Source organism: Herpailurus yagouaroundi, unplaced genomic scaffold, assembly GCF_014898765.1.
Source record: "Herpailurus yagouaroundi ecotype Mexico unplaced genomic scaffold, PumYag 166, whole genome shotgun sequence".
In the NCBI taxonomy this organism is placed as follows: domain Eukaryota; kingdom Metazoa; phylum Chordata; class Mammalia; order Carnivora; family Felidae; genus Herpailurus; species Herpailurus yagouaroundi.
The window spans coordinates 15,434,740-15,458,030 of NW_024412407.1; positions in this window are offsets into that span (position 1 = coordinate 15,434,740).

Consider the following 23,291-nt stretch of genomic DNA (forward strand, 5'->3'; position numbering starts at 1 on the left):
TCTAAGGGGCTAACTTAGGACAGTTGGTTTCTAGGTCATGTCGCTGTAGTTGTGATCACAGGGGGAAAAGCTGTGATTGGTGCTTCTACAACTACTGCTGACATCACAACTGCATCACATCCTGTCACACACTTTGTGCTGTTAGAACATCCTTGTTACCTATCACAGCCACTGTAAAATGGTCCCCATCTCATTCCTACTTTCAAAAACCTATGTGAATAAATTTCAGTGGCAGAAACAAAAGCACATCTAGAAGTCTAGCTGTAAAGGAAAAGTATTTTAACCTAACAGCTCCTGTAACACAGAGGGCAACGTCGAAAAAAGGTGTGAATGAATGTGCTTCTACTTTATAATACAATGCACTTCTTTGCTTACCATTCATACATCTATTTTTATCAAGAAAGTTCTCAATGCCAACAATGACAAAAATTAAACTAAATAAGCACTCTTAACTGACATAATACAACTCTTCCATGTAACTTACACTATTCTTAACAGGAAGAAACAAAAATCCCTTCTGTCACTGTTTGTATCTTAGAGTTGATGTTCATTTACTCTATCATCATTACACTTTGATTTTCTATCATCTGAGGATTAAATTTAAAAGTTTAGAATTATTGGCTTTATTCTGTATAAATTAGTAAGGAAAAGGGAGGGGGAAATATGTTTGTGATTATGCACATAAAATAAGAAATAAATTATGAGTAGCTCTTGCAGAATCCTTGATTCTGCAACTGAGCACTAAAGGAGATTAAACTACTAAAAATAGAGTACCCAATGTAACATAGATAGAGAGCCATTTGGGCTTCTTAGCAATGGCAATTCTACGCCTCGGAGACACAATGAGTAGTTGTCTTACATACACCAGACAACAGAGGGGGAGAGAAAGATAGACTCCTCCAGGCCTATTTCTAGAAGACATTCCTGGCTTCTGATCTCAGTATCTTCACCTTATAACATCAGGAATTGAGGCAAATATATCTTCTATGCATACTGGCAGGTCCAAAAGAAAAGAATGATGGGCAGAATTCTGTATGCTCAGTTCTTCTCCGATTCCAAAGGCTCTCTTCCTTTTAGGGAGGAGCAAATTGGAAAGGATGATGGAAACTCTCCATTTAGTTCAAAGAGTGGAGCTTCCTACTTCAGAATACAAATGAGGCATTAGGGCAGATGAAGAGAGAATGATTCTTGTACATCAAGTGTGAGAGCAAAATTTCACATGCAAATTTTTAAGACAAATTATCTGCTAATATCAGTACTACCATTAATAATCAGCTGAAGGGAGAACACTATGAGAGACTCTGAATTGGTAACTTTCCTGTATAATAAAGAAAATTAAAATAGTTACTTAACTGGTGTTAAGACCACAGGATGAATGTTATATTTTTAATTAATTATCAAGGCAAGATTGATCATTGTATTACATAAGGAATACTTTAAGAGCTCAGATTACTATAAGATTTTTTTATGAGTAAATTTGCAAAACAGGATTTGGTTATTAAAAACAAATGGTATGCATAGGTCTCTTTTTCTTAATAGTCTTTTGGGGTTCAGATTCTCTGAACCAATGTTCAAAAGTCACTCTCAGTTTTAAGTTTATTATAAAGCTTTCTAAACATTTATACTATTGGAATTCTGCCAACTCTTATCTTGAAAAAACTTTTTTCCCACTCCATTCCCATGAGCATAGGCTGGCATACACTTTGATACTTTACTTTTTCACTTATGACTTGGGACATCCTGTCTCCATCCTCCTTGACATATTTCAAGGAATCAGTGCATGTTGCAAGGAATCAGTGCAATTTCTTGCCATCAGTTTTAGTAATTTTAACACCTACATTGAGAACATCTGTAATCCCTTGGCTGCCAACTAAGATCAGTCATTTTCATTCTTTAGCACTGAGATAGATGCTTTATAATCTGGAATTATGGCATCTGAGTGTAACAGTGTACTTACTATTTACTTTAAATGTACTAGAAACAAGCAGAAAAATGATGGGGAAAGAGCCTGTCAGCTCTTGCTTGCTAATTTCAAGAAAAATAACGTCATACTCTGAGAGCATGATCTCTACCTCCAATTACACACATATTGTTGCAAATAAAAAGAGATAGGAAATTTACAGATAATAATGGAGGTCAATCAATTTCTTTACACAGCTCAAAGTAGGAAATATTGTAAATTGATGCGTCTCATCAAGGAGCTGTTCTGGTACTGATGAGATATTCATTTATTTCCCTATCAGATTTACATGCACTGTTTTGGCTTTATCAAAAGCATTTACCTGACTAGTTCCAAGCACACTTTACAGCAACCGAGAGGCTGTCTCCACACAATTTCAAAGTTCTGTTGATTAATCTCGTGTGTCAAGCAACTACAATACTCCCGAAACAGTTCCAACATTTCTAAAGCCCTTACCTTCATTCTAAGACACTTTCCTAGCTGTTGATAACAACAAGAACAGATCTTAAAAGTGGACTGCAAAGGGAAAGCAAGAAGCCATAATGTAGTGTAAAACAATTGTTGGCTAACTTGATAATTAAATGGATGTATAGGAAAGTAGGTAAATAAATTTGATAGGTAAATAAATAGATAGATGATAGGTAGGTACATACATACATACATACATACATACATAAATTAGATTTGCTGGAGAAACTTTCACTCACCAAAACGTAATGGAGGATGTCATTAAATTTTTCTTAAGAAAAAGATTAATGAAATCTTTTGGGTGGATGGTGACATGGTCAGAGAGCGAGTTAATTTTTCCCAAATATTCATTTTTCGCTTCTTTCTTGAAATAGAACCCTCAGGTTTTAATTGGACTCACGGTTGCCCCAAATAATTTTCCAGGTTCCCTTGAAGCTATTGTGTGACCAGATAAGAAATACTAGAAAATGGAATTAAGCAAAAGTATTATGTGCAATTTCTTGGGAAAAGTCTTAAACAGAGGTGAAAAAGGTCATTCCTTTCTTTTGTTGCTTTCTCCATTGTGCTGATTGGAATACAGATGTCTGAAATTTGAGCAACCATCTTGAAACATAGAATGGGAGTCAGGCATGACCAATGGCAGAGAAACAAGCTTTGGGAATTCTGATAACTGTCACCATGGCATATTATACCAGCCTGAGACTAACATTGTGGGTTGCTAAAACCATATTCAAATAGCAAAATATGATCATAAATTGTCTTCTACGAGTGTGGATTTCTGATACTTAAAATATCCTTTCTAAAAGTATGCAGTGATGTGCGTGGGTCTATAAGTTTTGAGTCAGAAGCCAAAGGGTTTGAATTATTTGCATTGTAGAGAAGAGAAGAATTTTAAGTTTTGGAGGAAGGCAAGAAAAGAAGGAGAGTAAACAGAAGGATGGAGTCAAGAGATGGAGAGAAAGAAACAACACACAAATAAATCCAAAGAAATAAAAACAAATGTCAACAACACAAAAGCATAAAACAATTATGGCCAGACAAAAGGGATTTCACAAAATTGTATTGTAAAGAGTTTTAATATGTTTGCTTTGTCTGTGCTATAAATCTTCTTCCCTATTTTTCTTCACAATCATCTGTAAAATCTAGATAGCTCACTAAGATGCATGTGTGTGTGTGTGTGTGTGTGTGTATGTGTGTATGTATACAGTTTTTTTCTTTTGAGTTGAAACCATGATTCTGAACAAAATGGAATCAGTATGTAAGGCTATAATAGACAAGGATTTAGTTGAATCACTAATACCTGAGATACTCTTCATTTTCTTTTCCTTCCTATGCCACTCAAATATGAAGTCCTTGAAGAGAAGAACTAGATTTTGCTTAATCTCTGTACATGTCACACATAGTGAGTATTGATAGAGAAGCAGCCCAAGGACTAAGGGCTATAAGCACTTATTGTAGGGGAGATGAGGAAAATCTACAGAGGCAATAGAGGAGTGGTCAATCCAGTGTAAGGAGAACCAAGAGAAGTTTGTGTGCCAGAGGCAAAGATGAAGAAAATGTTTTAGAGGAAAAGTGGTCAATAATAGGAAATGTTGCTGATAAGGCAAGTAAGATGAAAACTAGAATTAACCCTATAAATTGGGCAAGTTGGAGGTCACTGGGAATACTCACAAACACAGTTTCAGTGAAATGGTAAATAGTTGGACTGCACAGCAAGAGAGAATGAGAAAAGAATGAGAGATAATGAATATAGACAATCATTTGAAAGAATTTTGCTATAAATGGGACTATAGAAACTGGGTTGTAGCTGGAAGAGGATGTGGGATCAAGAGGACCTTTGCTTTATTAAGATGTCAAGAATGATAGCATGTTTTAATAATAATGGGAATAACCAAATGGAGAGGAGGGAGAGAGTGATGAGTTGGAGAGAAAAGGGAGACTTGTGTTAGCAGCAGCCTTGTGCTGGGAATGGAAGCCTGTGCACAACTTGAAGACAGTCTCAGTAGGAGCATGGGTCACTGATCCACAGCAATGGGGGGAAAGAAAGGGTATAAAGATACAGATGCAGATGGTCTGGACATGTTTGAATGCAATAGCATGCGAAAATAGCACATATTACATTTGAAATTATTTTTTAAAATTTATTTTGTGGTTAAGGGGTATCTCTTCCATTAGATTTCAAGCTTTCTCTTGGTTTAGAAAATGTGTGCCTAACCCACCACTGTGTTCTCAGCAGAAAGAATAGTAGCCAACATTCAGTAAGTGCCCAATAATGGATGAGTGAATGAATAATGCCCATTACTACCCCCCCACACATACACACACTTCAATTATATCATGCTTCTGTAAGCTTTAGAGGTCATCATTCTAGGAATTCTAAAATTCTAGGCTATTACAATTTCCCAAATTCCACAGAATATTCATTACATATGAACAAGGTAAAGCATTCTGATTTCCTGCCATGTTTACAGCTCTCTGTTACAGAAAAAAAAAAAAAAAGCCACAGGTTTCCTTTCACATTTGTACCACATGAATCCACTTCATGGTGACAATGGATTGGGAAGACAGCAGAGGCTCTTGAAATGGGTGTTACTGTGAGAACTCTGCAAAAGCTCACATCTGTATTGATGAGGAGAGGGCATCTGCACTGGACGGAGCTGCAACATCTTCAGGTTTTCTCCTTCTTGGGGCATATGAGTGAAAGATACAGAAAAATAAGGCAAAAGCCAAAATACAGAGAAAGCACTAAGAAGAAGGCATGGGGCACTGGGATGGCTCAGTTGGTTAAGCGTCTGACTCTGGATTTCAGATCAGGTCATGATCTCATGGTTTGTGAGCTCGAGCCCTGCATTGGGCTCTGTGCTGAGCAGTGGGGAGCCTGCTTAGGATTCTCTCTTTCCCTGTCTCTCTCTGCCCCTTCCCTGTTTGCAATCTCTCTCTCTCAAAATAAATAAATAAAATCTTAAAAAAAAAAAAAAGTCATAAGGTAGATAGCAGTGGAGGTAAAATAGGTGGAGAGCGCTTCAGTCACTGTAATGTTGGTGGCACCAGACTAAGGAGCAAGGGAGGTCTTCTAGGGAGCTTGCTGGATTTGGAGGATTGCTATGGTCACTACAGTAATCTGAATGATGGTTCAATGTTTAATAACACCTGGCTCTGTGACTCCTTGTTCTTCCTGCAACAACACCCTTTAAATTAAATTAGTAAGAGCATGACTCTGTCAGTCTTAAATGCATTACTTATACTGAATTCTGTTTTTCATGGTACATTCTCTTTGATGTCATTATTAAACTTTGTATTTTCCTTATGAATATCCATATTAGTGCCAAATGATTCAAACCATAAAGTTTGTGAAGATAGAGCCAATGTCCAGTTAATTTGAAATATGGGGTATATGGCATAATTGTAGAGTATAGTTATAGATTTACTAAGTATGTGGGTATTTTTATTACTTAAAGCAATTGTTTTTATTCTTACATAACTATTACTACATGCATAGCTTGGTATGAATAATACATTTCAACTAGAAAGTAACTATTAATTTAGTTAGATAGCAAATACTTTTTTAACTAAAAATGTATTTGCTTGTGAAATCATATTTCTAGTTTCTGACTGCTTGTCAGAGCACATAGATTAATTGTTCAGTAACATCTTCCATTTTTCTTTGGGACTTCCCATCCTATGTTTATCTACTTTAATTTTATCCAATCAAGATCAAGCATGGCCTGTTGTTTTGAGCTTTCAGCTGCTGTATATTAACTATATCATGACTCTTCCAAAGAGCTCTCTTCATGTCTACATTATGACTTGCTTTTAATAGTCTTTTGAAAATATGAGATTGTATGTCAATTTAGTTTTGGAGACTTAAACCTCTGTAGTTTCTTTCCAAAGACTAGGATTCTCTTTTTATTTTTCCCCTTTGATCTTTTAAGAACAATTGAATATGGTAGAGTGGATTTTTAACAAAAACTAACAATAGCCTCAAAATAATTTTTGATATTGATAACGACTTTATATCACCTCATTGCCAAGAAGATGGCAAATATAATTGTGATTATATTTATATATTTATATATTATGTATTTTATATATAATTTTATAATTATATATAATTATTTATTTAAAATTATTTATAATTTTATATATATTATATATTTATATTATTATTTATTTGTTTAATATATATTATATTATATTATATATGTATTTACATATTTATATATTTATATACTTGTGCTCAACTTAGCACCACAAACATCTTGCAGGTCTATTTCTAGACTAGTTAACAGTGAAAATCTTTCTATGATATTTTGTTGGGTTTATTCAAAAACATAGTATGAAAATTCTGAAAAGTATTCTTTGGGAGTATATATTTTAAAAAGGAGTAGCCAGGGTGAGGTAAAATGGTTTGATATGAACATTTCCTTTAGGTGCCAAATATGAAGAAGAGGAGCACAGTAACTGTTTAAGTTGTACTTAAATCTATAGATCCTGACTAGAAGGGGGCCTTCTTAACATCACTGGATACCTCATCTCCCCTCATTTAAGCCATATGTCATTTACAAGTGGGGCTAAAAAAGTTTCCACTACTATGTATGTGAGGCAGAATAATGCCCTCCCCCCCCAAAGAAGTCCACATTCTAAACTTTGGAACCTATGAATATGTTAGGTTACATAGCAAAAGAGAATTAAGGTCGCGAAAAATTATGGTTTCTTATCATCTGACCTTAAAATAGGAAGATTATCCTACATTATTCAGAGTGGACACAATATAACACAACGATCCTTAAAAGCAAAGGAAGGAGGCAGAAGATAAAGTCAGAGAAAGAGATGGAACAATGGAAGCAGGGTTAGAGAGTTGTTGTGTTGCTGGCTTTGAAGAGGGTGGAAGGGGCCATGAGCCAAGGAATACGGGTGGCCTCTAGATGCTAGGAGAAAAAACGAAGAAATCGATTTCTCTTTAGAGCTTCCAGAAGGAATGCAGCTCTATTAACACTTTGATTTTAACCCATGAGGCCTGTGTTGGACAAAATTGGCAATGATAAATTTGTGTTGTTTTCAGCCATTAAGTTTGTGGTAATTTGTTATGACAGTAAATAGGAGCCTAATACAACAGGTATAGGAGTAAGGTAGTAATTCTTTGTTATCGGAGAATTTATGTGGTGTGCTGACTGGCTATCTTCACTTTAGTGGAAAAAGCTTTGACTCTGGTTCACTCAAATATTCAAATTCAAAAAAGCCAAGATCAGCATCAAGATGGGATGGGTCTTCTTTTTAATGTTTATTTATTCTTGAGGGAGAGAGACAGAGTATGAGTGGGGGAGGGGCAGAGCGAGAGGGAGACACAGAATCCAAAGCAGGCTCCAGGCTCTGAGCTGTCAGCACAGAGACAGACACGAGCCTTGAACTCATGAGCCGTAAGATCATGACCTGAGCTGAAGTTGGATGCTTAACTGACATCCAAGGCTCCCCTAGATGGGATGGTTATAACTGGAAATACAAAGGCACAAGAAATATGACAATCTAATCACAGCAATTTGATAAGAACATTTTTCCATGTACAGTTACCACATGAATTTCCAGTATTCCAAATATATCAATTTATCTGATTTATGCCAACTTCAGCTCTCTTGCATATTTTGACTGCACAAACTGTTTTTCTGATTTTTCATACTAATCGCCATTTTGAGGGAAGATATTTATAATTTGAAGGTCTGCATTGTCTACAAGGCTTACTTCTCTTTGAATTTCAGGGCCTCAAACTGTTCTCAACTTAGTTCCTTTGGAGGCATGCTTCTGCCTCCTTGAGTATCTTTTTATTTGAAGTCTCTTTTTCCTGTGCTTTTATCAGATACAGGGTCCCTTCTTTTCATTAATTCCTGGATTTTATATCAAAATTAACTTACAATGGAAAGTAAAACCATTTTAAACTGTTAAAAATATGACAAACATTTATTGACTGCTATCTTTGAAGCACAGTAGTAAGGGCTAAAGAAACAAGAATAAAAATGACAGGATACATTCTGCCAAGGAGCTCAAAATTTAGTGACGGTCCATGCAAATTATTTAAACAATTGTAGAAGTGGGCTAATTGGGACTTGCATAAAGTGTTCTGAGGAAACAGAAAATGAAATAGGAAGAATTAGTAGGAGTTCTTCAGTTGGATCAAGGGAAGGGGCATTCGAGCCTGTAGAAAGCACATAGGTAATAGTATGGAGGCTTGAGAAGCCATGGAAGGTTTGCAGAATCCCATCCTGCAACAGGGTATGCAGTGGGGATGACGAAAGAAAACACCCAGAAAGGATTTTTTCTGAATAACTTTATCTCTTAGCTTGAATATTCGTGAAATAACCCTCCCTATGAAATTCTATTGGCCACAGATGTTCCACCCTTACATTCAAAACTTAACTAAAAAGGCCTAACTTTAGCCTAACTAAAAAGGCTAATCTCTAAAAGGAATGAAGTGAGTCACCATGTTGAGACTATTCAATCCGTGCACATGACTTAAAAGATCTACTGTTTTTCAAAGAAATCACTCTACAAAACAATGCAGGTTATTTAAAATAACAGTGCTCATGACAGTGTCCCTAGAAATTAAACAAGTTAATGAATATGTAATATCCCTTTTTGAGTCTCCATTCCATAATAGAAGGTAATTTCTTTTTAATTATTCTCTGAAGAGATAAATCTTCTCAACCGAGAAAGTGGAGAGGGTCTATCAGGTAATGTGTTTATTAAGAATAATTTTTTGCCTCCAAATTATTTAAGATGTCTGGAAGTGCTGAGTTAGGTTTGATGTTCTTTAAGAACATTTAAAACCATAAATCTGTATTATGTTTTATAGATTCTTTTTAATTGAATCAAAGAGGACTCTCAGGTATTTTGTAAATCCACAGATTAAAATTTAAGTTGACATTCAAGATTTTGGGGTAACTGGACATCATTTGTTGACAATGTACTAGAGACAATGTTTGTGGTTTGCCATATATTACATTATTTCAACACCACTGGAACTGTATCAATGTGATGTTATTCTTCCAGTTTTAGATTAAATACCTAGACAAGATAAATATCTTATTATCAGTAGAACCAAAATTTGAGCATACACTATCATGTAATTTCAAATCCTTTCTACTGCTCTGCAATGTCATTACAATAAGGTTCTAAGTCTTTGGTCTTAGAAATCCTTATTACTTATGTTTTTCTTGTTCTTAAACTATAGCTGAAAAAAAACCTATTTCTTTAAAAAATGACTTTGTCTTCTCCCCACATCTTGAGAAATTATAAAAGTCACATACAAGTACATCTTTAAATAGCAATTCAGAGTTTACAATGTATTTCACATTCATTTTCTACCTTGAGGTAGACAGAGAAGGTATCCTAATGCCCATTTTAAACCCAAGGTAATTGAGAGTCCAAAGATGGCGTAAGGGATGAATTCAGGGTAGGGAGCCAGTCTTCTGCCTTTTCATATGTCACCTGACAGTATCTTCATGATAACATTTACTTTGGAAATGAAAATAAATCAGTCACACCTCCTTTTGGCTGTAACGCAAGCTCCCTGCTCTCTGTCAACTATGTGGCTATTGTACTTGAAATCTCAAATGCATTTTTATCTAGGTTAGCAATGAATCTGGGTTGAAAAGTCTATTTTCCCTTCTATTACTTGCATTCTGGTACTGGAGGGTTATATGTTTATATTTATACGTAAAATTAGAGTTTAACTCTTATTCATGAGGCATCCTTGGTAAATTTGAGTTGCTTCTATTTTCCTCATGTGAATTGAAGACAAAACAAAAGCCTGCCTGACTGCAAGCTAACACATAGATGGTTTCCTTGGTAACACGTATGTGAAAGACTGCAAAATCTCCCCATTTCCATTCCTGCTTTCACAGAGTCTGTTCAGACTGCTAATATGGGTGTGCCTGTGTGACAGCAAGCCATTTTATGTGAGAGTAAGTGCTTATCACAGACAAGGTGAGGGTGAGGGAAAAACAGTGTTCAGCCAAAGAGAAATCAACTCTCAACAGTGAGTAAGACAAGGAGGAAACATGAAACCAAGAGATCCTATTTTGAGTTCTTATAAATGCAAAGAAAAAACATTTACGTGACTATAAGAATTCATAAGAGAAAATCATGTTCTTTCTAAAATCAAAGTCACAACCCCAAATCTATTTGTGTTCTATTATTTGACATGGTAAAGAATGGCTGTGTTTGGGGGCTTACCATGTAGTAAAATCACTCTTCAGAAGTTCATGAAACTTTCCCCTCCCAACAATCATGAATTCAAAACTCATACTGTGCAAGTAATAGCTAATATTTCTGTATCCTACTATGTGTCAGGTAGATGCTCAGGGTTTTACATACAGTATTTAAATTAATATCAAAATTATCTCAAGAGGAAGGTCATCCATTTTTCAGACAGAATAACTGAGCATTTGGGAGGGTGAGGGATTTGTCCAAGATCACTCAGCCAGGATATGGTGGGACCAGGACTTTAACTCAGGTATCTGACTCCACAACTATATTCCTGACCAGGAAATAACATTATTGACCCAAAGCTGTGACTTTGGCAATGCCAACAGAAGCGGAATACGGTGTCCTTGAGTTCTGTGAGATCTTTATCTGGTTTATTTTTTCTGGGTATTTTTAAGATCTTACTAAATATTTGAACAAATTTTAAAAACTTGATTTGTTATGATTGTGGAATCATAACATCATAATTAAGCCTCTTCTTGGTAAGCTAGAGGAAGTGGGAGACAAAGGCAATTCATCAGGATGAGAATGAAATAAATTACTTGTTGAGGTATTTGAAAGGACAGGACAAGATAGAGCCTAACTTGTATTTTTTTTAAAGAAAAAGATTTAGGAAATCAGGTGGAACACAAACTGGAATGACTCTAGATCTGAACAAGATGCTATTTTGTTCTGGATTTGAGGACAGAAGTAAAGGTAGCTCCTAACCTGATTAGTTTCCCTTTTCTAATTTTACATATAGTCATTTCTCAAATCTAATGTAGAAGCTCCTTTAAAAAATGAACAAACAGGTGTTCCATAAAATCACAGGTAAAAATAAGAGCCCTCATGAAGTAAAATGAGATTGAGTTAGACCATTCAAAGCTTATCCAATTATAACCAGTGAGCTAACCAAATTAATAACTCTCCCAATATAAAATAAAAAGTAAAAAAACTTGTTAATAAGGATACTTATTATATTTATATATGTATTTATACTTAAGTATATTTCATTGGATCCAGACATCCTTGCATGTCTACTGAAGGCTATGGTTGAGAAAATAATGGTGCATTTTATGTTTTGTTTCAGCCAAAGTTAAAGAGTCTCCCCCTGCTGATTCCCCCTTCTCTTTCTGTTGCCTCACAGATGCCTCTGAGTGTCCACCATATACTTCAAGCAGCCCCTGACCTGAGGTGTCAATGCCGTAGTCTCTGTGGCTAGTCCTGTGTTTCTGTGAACCCTGGCAGGTGAGCTGGCCCTTAATTCAACATGCAGACTTGCAGGGAACTGAGGAAGGAGCAATTGTGCAAGAGGGACACTCTCTCCGCCTAACTCTTCTGAAGCTGTCTCATGCCCACTGAGGACTACCTGGTACAGAGCTTTCCTCCCAGAATTGTGCATCCAAACCCAGGCAAGCACTCTGCCTTGGGCATCTCCCTAACATACTGAACATGCTTCCACCTCTCTAAGCTGAAATCTGCTGAGGCAAGGGGACCCAGACTTCCCTGCTTCTCATCTCTGTCTCTTTCACGGTATCACAAACCACTTGGTCAGAAGTGTCAGCCTTTTTCTTTTTCTTCCTCTCTGGTCAGGACTGCCTTCTACATTATTTTGCTCGCCTTGTTGAGGTGGTAGCTGTTCCCTCTGCCCTGTGTGAAACTATGATGAGTGAGCAAATAAAAACCTGCTCATGGATAAGGAAGTATTATTTGAAATATATATTGAAAATACCTTGTAGCCACTTCACACTTTTGCTTCTATCTGAACTTTTGTTTGAAGAAAAGGTTGGTTTTGCCATTTAGAATTTTGATACAGAGAGAAATGAATAGAAGTAGGGAGTGGTGAGGAATAGCAAATAACAGAGAGGGAAAGGGTGGTTTTAGCAACATAAGGTAAGCAACATAGTAAGTAGACTTGTGAAGCTACAAATGAATGATTCAGAAAAGGGTCATCTGGAGTTACAATTTAGATTACAGAGAGAAGCATAAATGTGGTTAACAGCTGGAAATATAGTTTTAGAGAGAGCCTTAAAGCATTTACAGAAAGAATCTCAGTGTGTTAGAGACTGGATGACAGAGGGAAGTGTAGTAAAATGAATGAATAATAAAGGTGGTGTAATTAAAGGTCTAGTGTAAGAATGTTGTGATAAAGAGACAAACCTAATCATCTATAGAAAACATTAAATTATGTATATCATTTGTGAGTGCTTAGAACACAATGTAAGAATACTAAAAAAAAAAAAGCCAGATTCCTGTTTTGTAACCAGAGTTTCCTCTTCACAGACAGGGATAGCATGCCGTGTGGGAGAGATAACAATGTTAATAGATGACAGAGAGAAAGCAGGACATTTCTGTTCCTATTTTTCTCTTCCTTTTCTTTTTTTTTTTTCTTTTTAGCAAAGAAATTAAAGTAAAATGGAAAGAATAGGAAAGAATTTAAAGAACAGAACAAATACTGTAAAACAGAAATTGAAATCCAAATTAGCCAAGGAATGGAGAGGAAACCCCTTTCAAGGGATTAAAATATCCGGTTCTAATACACAGGCTAATTTGCTGAATGAATTAGCAAAACTCATTGTTCAGAGTTACTACAGAAAGCTGGGAAACCATGAAGAATGAAAAGGACACTAGAAAACTGTAAATAAAGGCAAACTCATTGTCAAAGCCAAGAAAATGCATGATATCATTGTAACAATACCATTATAGGGTGGGTTATTTCTTTTCTCCAGTATGAGTATGTGACAAAATGTCAACATTTTATCATTGTCTTCCTGGAAATTATTCATAAGCAACAAAGAGATGTGAAAAAATATATAAAAATCTATTTGGGGGGAAAAACTAGGAATCAACTAAAACTCTGGACTCACAAACAGTTGGTGACAGAAAACAAAATTTGCCACCCTAAAATATGTCTCGTTGACCTAACGATAATCTTGTGCTGGTTATTTTTAAGAAACTGCAGACACAGAAGAAGCTCTGAAAACTGAGTAAAAGTTACCCTTTTATAAGAGACACACATTTGTAAGTGAAATCTCCATTTGTTAAGGGTGTCTCCTTAAGGGTGTCTGTACCAGGAAGAGGAGGATATCCAAATCTCTAAAAACTGATATCAATTGAAAAGAAACCTACCTAAATGTATGTAACAACCATACCTTTGTTTACTGTGTTTTTTTCTGATAATCTCCCATAACTAGCTTCCCTTCCACTCCCCAACATCCTTCTTTTGTCTTTAGTTGGAGATGATGTTTAAGTAGTGGTTTGGGCCATTATGGACAGTTACTCAGCTTTCCTATGTCTCTCCCATGTATAGAGGAAGTATACATATTATGAAACTTGTATTTGTTTCTTTCCTATTAATCAGTCTTTTATTATTGGGAAGGGCATATCATCCAAGAATCTAGAAGGATAAAGAGAAATTATTTTTCGTCCCCTATACTGGAATGATGTCCCACATAAAAGAAATGGAACAGGTGGGCACATGAAAGAATGTGGAGAAAAAAGACCTGATTGGGAGGAGATGATGGCTATAGATTTCAACAAAAAACTCTTACTGAAGGAGCATACTGTGAGGTATGAAACCCAAATCCATAGTATATGAAGTCAAGAACAAGAGTGACAGAGAGGAGTCTTTATATTAAAAATATAATGAATTAAAAAGGAAGAAACCCATGTCTACTTATCCTTGCTGGCTATGTAGAAGAATAACTAATTCTTATGCAAACCATGATCATAATATGTGGACCATTCCTCACATGAAGCTTCTGAAAATAGCTCATAGAAGGGGGAAAAAAAAAGAAAGAAATTCCTTAAATGAAGAATAATAAGGAAAGACAGGCTGGGAGGTGCAGAACAGAAAAAGAAAATGTCAGATGCCTTCATCTGACATTTTGGCAGGCTGACATTTGACAGCGGTTGCCCCTAAATCCTTGCCCCTACCCCCCTGAACAAAAAATCTAATCTCACCTACATTTTAGCAAAAGAACTCTAATTTATAATGACACATGGCTACTCAGCTGAAGAACTACATTTCCCAGTTTACTTTTCTAATACACATGGCTCCTTGACTAAGTTTGATCAAAGAGATATCAGCAAAGGTATTGGCTGGGACTTTTAAAAACTTTAATTAAAGGGAAAGTGGTATTTTCTCCTCTTATCTTCCTGGTTGATGTTCTCTGGTCAGGATGCAGTATAGTGAGTTAGAAGGACCCTGGGTACCTAATAGTTTTGTGTATCCTCACCAGCTACAGGCTATTTGTCACCAAACATTTTTTCACATAAGTGAGAAAAAAAACTTTTCTTTGAGGCCACTGTCATTTTGTGTTTTCCTGTTACATGCAACTAGAAAAAAATTCACAACAACAAAAAAAATGTTCTTATGGAACAGATGTAAAAATTGCCAGGACTTTATTTATTAGTAAAATACACAAAATAAGCTGAGTCAAGCAATCACCTCTGTGATATCAGTGTATAAAGCAAAAGTGTAAGTACTCAAGGAAAAAAAATAATGTAACAGCAGAAGCTAAAAGCAGTTGTCATAACTCAGGAAAAAAGTAAAGAACAACGATGAAACCATTCCAAAATATAGGACAAATTTTGAGGATCACAATGAGAATATACATTTCAGAAAATAGAAGACAGCTGATGAAATAAAATGAAAATAATAAGAGTTTAAAAGAATTAGAGAAAAAACAACAGATATGAAGATCAGAAAATGAGATTAAAAAATACTCATGATTAATTCTCAATAAGTTGATGAAAATGACTGAAAAGAACAAATATTTAAAGACATAATTTTTAAAATAAAAGGACATGAATCACATACTGGAAGTACAGTGTCCCATAAAAATTGACCTGAAAATTAACAAAGGCAATCCTAGTAAATATAGTACACTTTAAAGATAATGATGTCATCCTTTAAGCAGTCAGATAGATAAAGTGACTTATAAGTAGAAAAAGGCTGGGCCAGTTTTGTTCTTCTCCATGGCACCATTAAACATGAAGGCAAGTAGAGTATTAATGCCTTTGAAATTTCTTAGAAAAGAAGGCAGGAGCCAATGTTTTTATACAAAATCTAATTGTTTTTCAAGTTAGAAATGTTATGGATCAACTAGGTAAAAAATTGCTCTTATGGGCCTTTCTTAAAAGAATGAGTTTCATCCAATCAAGAGGTGACTGAGTCACTTTGTCTACGATTAAGATATAAATACATGTGGGGCACCAGGGTGGCGCAGTCGGTTAAGCGTCCGACTTCAGCCAGGTCACGATCTCGCGGTCCGGGAGTTCGAGCCCCGCGTTGGGCTCTGGGCTGATGGCTCAGAGCCTGGAGCCTGTTTCCGATTCTGTGTCTCCCTCTCTCTCTGCCCCTCCCCCGTTCATGCTCTGTCTCTCTCTGTCCCAAAAATAAATAAACGTTGAAAAAAAAATTAAAAAAAAAAAGATATAAATACATGTATTTTGGGGTAGTGGTACAAAATAGTAGTGGGGTAGTGGTACAAAATATTGCTAATGGTAGGAAACAGAGAATTAAACGCATTATATAAAGCTTTAGTTATGAAGGTAATATTGGAATAAAAATAAAAACCTTAAGATATATACATACTCACACAAGCAAGGGGAACACAGTCAAGGATTTTAAAGTTTTTTTTTTTTTTTAACGTTTATTTATTATTTTTGGGACAGAGAGAGACAGAGCATGATGTAGGGGAGGTGGATGGGGGTTTGGGCTAAATGGGTGGTTGGTATTGAGGATGGCACTTGTGTTGAGTACTGGGTGCTATGAATCACTAAGGTTTACTCCTGAAACCAACATTATACTGTATGTTAGCTAACTAGAATTTATTTTTTAAAAAAATTTTTTTTAACGTTTATTTATTTTTGAGACAGAGAGAGACAGAGCATGAACAGGGGAGGGGCAGAGAGAGAGGAAGACACAGAATCCGAAACAGGCTTCAGGCTCTGAGCTGTCAGCACAGAGCCCGAGGCGGGGCTCGAACTCACGGACCACGAAATCGTGACCTGAGCCGAAGTTGGCCGCTTAACCGACTGAGCCACCCAGCCAACTAGAATTTAAATAAAAACTTGAAACAAAAATAAGTAAATGAATAAATAACACTACAAACATTTTAAAATATGCTACAAAGAATATTTACAAGTAAGAGTGGGCTATCCATGATGGCAGAGAAGTAGGGGGACTGGGACTTCCCTCATCCCTCAGATACAGCTGTATTGAGGTCAGAACATTTAGAACACCCAGGAACACTGTCTGTGGAGTGACAGAAAAATCACAGGTGTACAGAAACAGCTTGGCAGGACAGAGGTGCGTGTTTGTGAATTGGGAGAGATAAAACAGACGGCCTAGGCTCTGAGGGGAGAGGACCCCTCTTGTGGAGAGACAAAAGGAAGAGAAAAAGAGACTGTGGAAGTATGGGATTGTATTTGGACAAGAGAAAAACCTCTCAGGACCATAGACAGGGGAACAAAAAATATGGAGAGTGCCGATTTCTACTTTGCAAACAGTCTTAGGAGCCAAAGATTGGAATTTCCAGGGGTGCACAACTTTCTCCAGACCAGAGCTGCTGCTGGTGTGAGCCTCTGTGGGGGAGGGAACTAGCCCCAGGGCACGCAATAGCAATCTCTGGGGCATATTGGAAGAGAGCAATCCCCTCCCTCAAGTACTGTGGGAAGAGAGTTTATTTGCCACCCCCCCACCCAAGGACAAAAGACCTTGCAAGCACCAATCAGAGGCCCTTTGTCGGCTGGGCAGAGCGGCGCTACCCCAGAACAGGACTAGGAAATGCGAGATCTTTTAAGACATCAAGTTTTGATTCCCAGCCATGTACCTAGGAGGCATGAGAGACTATGGAGCAGGACAAGCCTCCTGCCTGCACCATTCTGTGAGGGCTGCCCAAACAGTGTGGTTTGAGACACCAACTCTGGGGAGGAGAGACTGGGGTGTTGCCATTTTTCTCCCCATCACTAAATGGTGAGGCTTCAGGGAATAGGACACTGGCCCCCAGTGGAGGCAGGACCTGCTTACACCAAACCTGCCCCTCTGTGCCTGCTTATCTACTGGAGTAGGACTGACATGATCTAACCAGAAGGCAGGCCTCTCCTCCAGACCAGCACAACCACTGGTCCCAGGCACCAACAGACAACTGTCCTGTGGTCTCGTATGTTAGCCTGGTTTTTAGAATTTTTTATTATTATTTTTTCTCTTCTCTTCTCTCTTCTCTTTTTCTTTCTACCCTCCTTTTTTTCCCCCTTTCTTATTTCTTCCCTTTGGAATCAGGCTCATAGTTTCTGATTTCATTTTTGGCATCTCTCTCTCTCTCTCTTTCTCTCTGTAGATATAGATATAGATGTAGATATAGATATAGATATAGATGATATAGATATAGATAGATATAGATATATCTTCTGGTTGTATATTTGTTTAATCAGGCATTTTTAATCTATTATTTTTACACCTTTTCTATATCTCATTCTTCTTTATTTTCCTCTCTCTCTCTGGACTAAGCCTTATAGTTTATTTGATTTTCAGCCTAGTCTTTTTCTTTTTCTTTTTTTATCTTTCTTTCTTTCTTTCTCTCTCTCTTTCTTTCTTTCTTTCTCTCTCTCTTTCTTTCTTTCTTTCTTTCTTTCTTTCTTTCTTTCTTTCTTCCCTTCCTTCTTTCTTTCTCCTCCCTTTCATTTCTCTCTTTGTATGGGATAAGATTTCTTCTCTCCCCCTTTTTTCCTTTTTTCAGAGTTACTTCAATGAACAAATTAAAGTGCACCTGGTGGAAGGTCCAAACAACCCACCACGATGAACAGAGGGTAGAGTAGCCAAATGCAACAACAGAGTGCATGCAGCACACCAAAACTCTTTCTGAAGTGCCAGGCCCTAAAGTGTATGACCCCTTTTTAATATAGTAGTACATGCAGATGCAGGGCACATAACAAGCTATTAAAACATGTAAAAGACAGAGGCCTAGCCAAAATGATGAAATAGAAGAATTCTCCTCAAAAGAAATTCCAGGAAGAAATGAGAGCCAGAGAATTGCTTAAAACATACATAAACAATATATCTGACAAGAACTTAGAATTATAGTCATAAGGCCAATAGCTGGGCTGGAAAAAAGCAAAAAAGGCAGCAAAGAATCTATTGCTGCAGAGATCAAAGGCCTAAGAAATAGTCACGATGACTTAAGAAATGTTGTAAATGAGATGCAAAATAAATGAGATGCAGTGACAGCAAGGATGGAAGAAGCAGAGGAGAGAATAGGTGAAATAGAAGATAAAATTATAGAAAATGATGAAGCTGGAAAAAAGAGGGAAAGGAAATTAATAGATGACAGGGGGAGAATTAGGAACCTAAGTGATTCAGTGAAATGAAATAATATCTGCATCATAGGAGTTCCAGAAGAAGAAGAGAGAGATAGGTAAAGAAGGTTTATTTGAACAAATTATAGCTGAGAACTTCCCGAATCTGGAGAAGGAAACAGACATTCAAGTCCAGGAAGCATAGAGAACTCCCTTCAAGATGAACAAAAAGCAGGCAAATACCAGGACATATCATAGTGAAACTGGCAAAATACAAAGATAAAGAGAGAATTCTGAAAGCAGCTAGGGAGAAACAGGCCTTAACCTACAAAGGTGGACACATAAGGGTAGTAGCAGACCTGCCCACTGAAACTTGGCAATGCAGAAGGGAGTGGCAGGAAATATGCAATGTGCTGAATAGGAAAAATATGCAGCCAAGAATTATTTATCCAGCAAGGCTGTCATTCAAAATAGAAGCAGAGATAAAGGCTTTTCCAGATAAACAAAAACTAAAGGAGTTCATGACCACTAAACCAGCCCTGCAGAGATCTATGAGGGACTTTGTGAGTGGAAAGCAGGAAAGACTACAAAAGACCAGAGCCATTGTCACAAGCATGAAACCTACAGATAACACAATACACTAAATCCATATCTTTCAATAATCACTCTGAATCAAAATGGACTAAATGCCCCCATCACAAGCCATAGGGTATCAGAATGGATAAAAAAAACAAGATACATCTATATTCTGCCTTCAAGAAACTCATTTTAGACTTGAGGACACCTTCAGATTGAAAGTGAGGGGATAGAGAACCATCTATCATGCTACTGGAAGTAAAAGAAAGCTGGAGTAGACATAATTACATCAGACAAACTAGATTTTAAAACAAAGACTATAACAAGAGATGAAGAAGGGCATTATGTCATGATTAAGGGGTCTATCCATCAAGAAGAGTTAAAAATTGTAAATGTTTATGCCCCCAGTGTGAAAGTATCCAAATATATAAATCAATTAATCACAAACATAAGCAAACTTATTGATAATAATACTGTAATTGTAGGTGACTTTAATACTCCACTAACAACAATAAAGATCATCTAGGCAGAAAATCAATAAGGAAACAACAGCTCTGAGTGACCAGATGGACTTAACAGATATATTCAGAACTTTTCATGCAAAAGTAGAATATACATTCTTCTCAAGTGCACATGGAACATTCTCCAAAATGGATCACATACTTGGTCACAAAAGAACCCTCAACAAATATAAAAGGATTGAGATCATACCATGCATATTTTCAGATCACAACACTATGAAACTTGAAATCAACCACAAGAAAAAATTTGGAAAGCCCCCAAATACATGAAGGTTAAAGAACATGTACAAGTAAACAGAGTAGCACAACATTGTGAGTATACTAAATGTTATTGAATTGTTCATTTTAAAATGGTTAATTTTGTGTTATGTGAATATAGTATAAATTTTGAAACAGTACAAGAGAATGGAGACAAGACACTTTTGTCATATTATTTGACAGTCTATGCTTACTTATTGAAAGAAAAAAAATTTAGATGCATCACAAAATAAAACCTAACTCTAATAAACAAAAAGACATTCTAAGGTAAAGTGTCTCAAAATGATTAAAATTAAAAAGGGTTGACAGACGTGTACTAGAAAACTGAAGAGAAGGAATCATAGTTTTCATATCATATAAAGTGTAAGTGAGAGCAAAATGCATTGCATGAGGCAAAGTAGAAAGCTTTATAATGTGGACAGTAAAGATAAAAATGTTTTTAATATTTTCATCAAATAGCATGCCATCAACATTCATAAAGGAAAAATCTCTGAGATATAATGAGAAATATTAATAATATAAATTAATATATAAATAATGTATTAGTCTATCAATATATAATTCTATTAATATATATTAATAATGGAAATTTTTGATACCTCTTTTAGTTCATGACAGTCCAGGTAGGCAAAGAAAACAAGGGAAAATGAATGCAGATAAATATGACTTAAATTACACGAATAAAAGAGTCAGCATAATTGATATATATTGAACTCTGAACCCTGACAATTCCACTGTTCAAGGAAATTTGAGATTAATTTAAAAACTAGGAAATAAAGACATTGAAACCTGAAAGTTTTTAAAACCTTTCTCTTATACAATTAATTTTTGAGAATCTAAACTGAAATTTTAGAATATCCAGACTATTATAATAATAATGAAAATATTATATATCTAATATATGGAATCTAGTAAGGCTGTGCTCAAAGTAAAATTTGTAGTTTAAAATACTTTATTTAAATGTATCTTTCAATAATGACAAAAGGAAAGAAAATAAATGAAGTATGCAACCAACTTAAGAATTTGTTGGGGGGCACCTGAGTTGCTCAGTTGGTTAAGCTTCTGACTTCCACTCAAGTCCTATCACCGTTCATGAGTTCAAGCCCTGCATGGAGCTCTCTGCTTTTAGCTCAGAGCCTGCTTTGGATCCTCTGTCTCCCTTTCTCTGCCTCTTCTCCGACTTGATCTCTCTCTTTCTCTCTGAAAAATAAATTAAAACTGGGGTGCCTGGTTGGCTCAGTAGGTTAAGCATCCAACTTTGGTTCAGATCATGATTTTGCAGTTTGTGAGTTCGAGCCCCACGTCAGGCTCTGTGCTGACAGCTCAGAGCCTAGAGCCTGGTTCAGTTTCTGTGTCTCCCTCTCTCTCTACCCCTCTCCTCTCACACTGTCTCTCCCTGTCTCTCTCTCTCAAAAATAAATAAACATTAAAAAAATAAATAATTAAAAATGAAAAAAAATTAAAATAAAACATTAAAAAAATTGGGGGCCAAGTGATGAAAAAAATGAAAAAAATGAAATTAAGACAAAACATAAAATAAAGGGATGACTTAATAAATTACCAAAGAGAAAATTATACCACAAATAAATCCAAAACTGTTTCTTAAAGAAACAAATAAAATAAAGCAATATAAATTCTAAATGTTGAAGTAATACATAAACAAAAGAAATGATAAGGATAACTATACCCATGTCAGGAGTCAGGAGATTGCTATGCTCTCATTCTATGCAAATACATTTTATAAGGAAAATGTTAAAAATTTAAATGAAATGTAAATGTCAAAATTTAAATTAAAAAGATCATTTTTGATCTTGATCTCACTAAAATATTAGTGAACTAAAATATGTTTCAAGATGCTATAAGGGGATTCAAAAATTCAATATTTTTTTAATTAAATAAAATAGAGTAGACAAACTTACTTAACATGATACAGTACATTTCATCTCAGATCAAGAGCCAATATCATTCTTAATGTGAAAACACTAGAAACATTCTAATTAACATTAGGGGGGAAAGTAGAGTATTTCTTTTTATATAAAAAATATTTAAAAACCAGTCAATGAAATACAACATGCTAATGGAATAAAGGTTAAAAATGACACAGTGCTCTCAATAGTTGCAGAAAAAGCATTTGATAAACTCCAACATCCATAGAATATTTTTCATCACCATTGTTTCTTATCATTGTACTGGCTGTGTTAATCAAAGGGGTTAGAAAGATAAAGTATTGTTATTAAATTTGGAAAAATGAATGTAATATTTTTCCTAATCTCCAAATGATTTATTTATATTACAGGAAAACCACAAGTGAATCAAAACAACTTTCAACTTAGTCTCAAAAAATGAACCAATTACAAAAATGTAAGAGAATTAAGAAATTAGTGAATAATATAAATGAATTAAAAGTTCACATATATAAAATTACTAGCTAGTTAAAAGAAATATTGATAGAAATGATCTCACACAATTGCAACTAAAAGATAAAATACTTAAATATAATAAGGATTATACTTATTTTCCAGACAAAAATTAATAAGTTCCTAAAAGAAGATGAAAAAATAGAAAAGCACCATGGTCTTGGATAGGTAGATGGACACTTTAAGCATATAATTATATCTGTTAATATGTACATTTGATATAATTCTGTTTCAATACCAAATATGTCTTTAATTGTGGTAGATAAGATCTTGATTTAATGTGGAAAAAATAAATAAATGATAATAGCTAGAAACATTCTGACAAAAATAAGAAAAGGAATGAAGGACTTCAGTCTAAGTATTAAATACTATTTTAAATTCTGAAAAATTGAAACAATGTAGTACTTGTGTGCAAACTGATACAACAATGGAACAGTGGGAAAGATAATAGAGTGTATATACATTGAATATAGTATATGAAAATAGTAGTGAGTTAAAACATAAGAGGAAAATGGGTTACTCAGTGAATGATGTTGGGACAAATAGATCACCACT